The sequence below is a fragment of the Athene cunicularia genome, assembly GCF_003259725.1.
Source record: "Athene cunicularia isolate RWA chromosome 4 unlocalized genomic scaffold, athCun1 chr4_part2, whole genome shotgun sequence".
Lineage (NCBI taxonomy): Eukaryota > Metazoa > Chordata > Aves > Strigiformes > Strigidae > Athene > Athene cunicularia.
The window spans coordinates 35,067,750-35,072,992 of record NW_020799099.1 but is presented as its reverse complement, the minus strand read 5'-3'; positions in this window follow the sequence as shown (position 1 = coordinate 35,072,992).

Sequence of the window (5,243 nt, the reverse complement as noted above, 5' to 3'; positions counted from 1 at the left end):
CAGTCCACAGTGGGACATCTAGACACTGCTGAAATATAAAAAAATAACAAACAATAGTGCCTTCAAGCTAAAGATTTAGTCCCCAGATATTCTCAGAATCACTATAACTGCAAATACTGAACAGCTCATCCTACACCAGATAAACCACAAAAAGAAAACAGTGTCAGATGGACAGAGGAGGAGGAGGTGAAGGGTTGAAAAAATTTACTTAGTGAAAACAGGTTTTGGTGGCTTTTTTTTTTCTTTTTAAGCCTCATAGAACAATTCTAATGTTTATTGCTTTCAGGTTTCTAAATGGATTATAAATGCTGGGTTTTATTTACTCATATTTAAATAGACAGGCAGGCTACTTTTAAGAATCTCTGTCTCAGCTGATAGGTAGTACATAATGTAGTTGTCATGACCATGCTGTGGCCATATCCCCCTTCTTTTAATGAAAAACAGAGATGGGTGTACCTGTGTTAGTCTGTTTTTTAACTTCATTGAGGTATCAGAAGGATCTAAGCTACATGTATAGGCATACAAAGCCAGAAGCTCTGGTCTTGGTTTTCAGTTTAACATTCATGTCAAACTTACTGTAGCACGGAAATGTGAAGATATAGGATGGAGATGAGTAGCATGTTCTCCCCCAGGCTTCTCAGGCCGTTGGGGCTGCTTTTTTCCAACGAGGCCTTCCCTGGTAGCTCAAGATTGTTAAACACCTAGATACGTTGTAAGACAAGCTTCTCCATCCCTCTCTAAAAAGAGATGGAAGATTAGCAACAGTAATTTAAAATGGACTTTGTAAAGACAGATTAATTACAGTTCACATTCCTTTAGTATTGTTTCATGGGATCTGTTTACATGGCAATGAATATGGAAGGGGTAGCGGAGAGTTTGCAGATGAAGTTTGGTTATGCTTAGATTGCAGTTTGAACAGAGATTAAACCTGCGTGAGCACATAAGACTTATGGAGAATGCCAATAGGTCATTGATACCCTCAGACGGTCAGAACCTCAGCTCCTCCTCCCATCAAGTAGTCATGATACCTTACTCAAACAGAAATTATGTGAAACTACAATTCAGTCATCACTACTAGAATAGTGATTGAAGTTCTTTTATATATTCCTTAAGATTGCTCGTCCAAATACACTCTAACTCAAATGGTTTAGAGGTTTGGCATTAATGTTGCAATACAAGATAATAATTACTTATGCTTATTACTCACTATTACCAACATCGGTGAGTTACTCTTTAATTTGTGACTAATATGCTAAAACTGATTTGAATTTTAAGCCCCTCAGTATAACATGTTCTAGTCTGAGTGAAAAGCTCCTTTTGAATGTTAGTTTGAACAGTTATTCCTGTCTTCAATGGATATGTTTAAATCTTGTCCCTGTATGCTGTACTTACAAGTTACAAGACTGGTACTATTACACAAGACATAAATAAAAATATTTTTAGTAACTCAATAACTTGATTAGTTACTTTATCACTATTAAGATTAGACAGGGTATGAATGAAAGAACAATCCTTTTCAGTAATTCAATTAATAAAGACTTGTACATAATTTTTCTTTTATTTATATTAATTCTTGCCTAAAGAATGTTGGCCTTTCCGTTTTAAAAATATATTGAAAGAGAATGCAAATCAACTGTTTTGTTGTCTTTCACATAACATATTGCCCCTCAAAACTACTAAAATTATTCCTCTTAAGCAATATATAATTAAGCAGTAGAACATATTGCCATTATGTCAGAAAGCTTAGAGATTTTTTAAGGTGAAAAGTAAGAAGGTAACAGACAGTCAAGACAAAAAGTATATTTTAAGAAGTCATTACATATGGAAGCATCATTTAGTTTATAGTGGAATAGGGCATAAAGTAAAGTAATTATGAAATAAGTTGGTATTTTATTTGCAGGGAAAAAATAAATATTTCAGGGGTATATACTAAGAGATATCACAAAATAAGTCATCAAAAAAATAAAAATCTTTAGTTATCCTGATTTAACTTCATACTTTTGTTATGAAAATAATATGCTTGGGTAAATTTATACATTTTTATCAGAAAAATATATGAAAAATATAAAGCCTAACCTCTTATTTACTATTTGTAAAAGAAAATATTGCAAAACTCCAAGGCCTTTTGTGATTCAAAGTGGTTTTGAAATTATAAATATGGATTTTATTTTTTTTCCACTGGAAAAAATCCTTCTGTATGTCACTGAATTTTGTTACATACTTTTATGTTTCTGAACGTAAACAAACACTAATTGACAAAAATGTACATGTGGGCCACTTAATAATTCTCTCTCACTTTCTATTCTTAGCTCTATCAAAACACATTTTCAGTAAGAGTGACTGATTTGGTGTGTCACTGCCTATGAAAATATGCATTAAAATTTTATACTATCCACATTTTTACCAGTTTGTTTGCCATTTTCTGCTAATGTTGCATTTAGGTAAAATATTATCCAGTTTATATGATAGTGAGTATCAGCCCTTTTAGCAGTACAAGTATAACACCATTCTTAATAATCTGATTCATATCTATGCATTTCTCTGCCACATAGTCCATATTGGTTTAACTTTTTTTTTTTTTTTAATCTACTTCTGTGTAATAAACCGGGCGGCAAACTTTTGGAAGAAAAATCAGCAGATATTTAAACCTTTCATTATTTGGCAGTAAATAATTAAATCAACATTTGGTGACTTACAGTTGAATACTCATGGAGTGTTTAACTAGAATGAAATCATGGTAGTTATTTGGTTCAGCTTCTAGTTTAACAGTTCACAATTCCAATTCATGTTTTATAGGCTAAAGAAATTTCTCCTCATTTCTAAATGATAAAGGAAGATATAAAGAAATATAAAGAAAAAGTGCTAGCTAATAAGCATTTATTTTTAATGGCCTTTCATTGTGTGAATGTGATACTATTTATGTCCATCCCGTATTTTCCTTCTCTTCTGTCCCCATTAGAAGGGTTCTAAAGTGGCCCCAACTGGAACCAGAGTAAAAGTAAGAAAGAATAACCCACAATATTGATTTTATTTTTCAGAACATTCTGATCTGGATATCAAATAGCTATTTCCATTGGGATGTTTATATTACTTTTAATGAAAGTTGTATTCTATATACATATAGAGTTGGGGTTTGGTTTGGTTTGGGGTTTTTTTTGGTTGGTTTGTTTTTGTTTGTTTTTGTTTTTTCTTTAACTGCATGAGGTAGAACAGCCTCATTTGTCTGAAATAGTTCAAATTATGACAATTTTGATATTCTTCCCCTTCTGCTTGTCACTGTTCAAGGGAAAGGCTAATGCTAGCTACTCATCTCCTGTGGTTAAGAAAGTGACCATGAGCTTCCCTGGACTCTACCATCAGACCATGAGCAGCGAGCTAATTCAGACACCAATATAAACCTCTCTTGGGATCTCCCCTAGCTTCACACAGGAGAGCACTGGTAGAGTATAAACCTGGAGTTATGCACTGGGCTGTCCTTTCATTCAAAAGTATCTGACATCAAAGGCAAGCCTTCCTCAAAACACAGTAATAATCAGTTAATCAGTTTGGCCAGATATTGTAGGCAATATAAATCTGCTCAGCTATTATAACTTCAAAGGACATAGCTATTTTGACACCACAAAGATCAGACCCACAATACCTCATAAACTGGTGACTCTTAGATCTTGCAGACATCGTATGGTACCAATTGCAAAAACATTTGTTGTCCAGAGTCTCAAAGTGAGTAGACTATCTTATCTATTAAAAGAAGACTCCAGCACGTTTTCGCTTACTTCACCTCTACCATGTCACATTTCAAGACGTCAGGGTAATTCTTTTACCAAAATAAACAAAAAAAGGTTTAATTAATCTTTAAAGTTAAAAACTAGTTCACTTCAGACCTTTCACATGCTAGGGTGAATAATTTGCATTTTTAGAGTTTTTTGTGTCTTTGTCTTACTCAGGTGATCATACTGCATGTTATTTACAGTAACTGTATGATTCTGAATGCTTGGGACTGCATTTTAAAGAGGTACACCAGAAAATACCCTCAGCAAAAAGAGGGGGAGCATAGCTGTGTATTGAAAAAACTACACAGAATCAAAATCCAGTTGGGTGATTTCAGAATAATCTGCCAACATATTTAAAAAATAAGAAGCTTAAAAAGAAATCAAACCCACATAAACTACTTGAAAAAAATTCCAAAGGAAGAAGAAAGGAGAGAAGAGAAGAGAAGAGAAGAGAAGAGAAGAGAAGAGAAGAGAAGAGAAGAGAAGAGAAGAGAAGAGAAGAGAAGAGAAGAGAAGAGAAGAGAAGAGAAGAGAAGAGAAGAGAAGAGAAGAGAAGAGAAGAGAAGAGAAGAGAAGAGAAGAGAAGAGAAGAGAAGAGAAGAGAAGAGAAGAGAAGAGAAGAGAAGAGAAGAGAAGAGAAGAGAAGAGAAGAGAAGAGAAGAGAAGAGAAGAGAAGAGAAGAGAAGAGAAGAGAAGAGAAGAGAAGAGAAGAGAAGAGAAGAGAAGAGAAGAGAAGAGAAGAGAAGAGAAGAGAAGAGAAGAGAAGAGAAGAGAAGAGAAGAGAAGAGAAGAGAAGAGAAGAGAAGAGAAGAGAAGAGAAGAGAAGAGAAGAGAAGAGAAGAGAAGAGAAGAGAAGAGAAGAGAAGAGAAGAGAAGAGAAGAGAAGAGAAGAGAAGAGAAGAGAAGAGAAGAGAAGAGAAGAGAAGAGAAGAGAAGAGAAGAGAAGAGAAGAGAAGAGAAGAGAAGAGAAGAGAAGAGAAGAGAAGAGAAGAGAAGAGAAGAGAAGAGAAGAGAAGAGAAGAGAAGAGAAGAGAAGAGAAGAGAAGAGAAGAGAAGAGAAGAGAAGAGAAGAGAAGAGAAGAGAAGAGAAGAGAAGAGAAGAGAAGAGAAGAGAAGAGAAGAGAAGAGAAGAGAAGAGAAGAGAAGAGAAGAGAAGAGAAGAGAAGAGAAGAGAAGAGAAGAGAAGAGAAGAGAAGAGAAGAGAAGAGAAGAGAAGAGAAGAGAAGAGAAGAGAAGAGAAGAGAAGAGAAGAGAAGAGAAGAGAAGAGAAGAGAAGAGAAGAGAAGAGAAGAGAAGAGAAGAGAAGAGAAGAGAAGAGAAGAGAAGAGAAGAGAAGAGAAGAGAAGAGAAGAGAAGAGAAGAGAAGAGAAGAGAAGAGAAGAGAAGAGAAGAGAAGAGAAGAGAAGAGAAGAGAAGAGAAGAGAAGAGAAGAGAAGAGAAGAGAAGAGAAGAGAAGAGAAGAGAAGAGAAGAG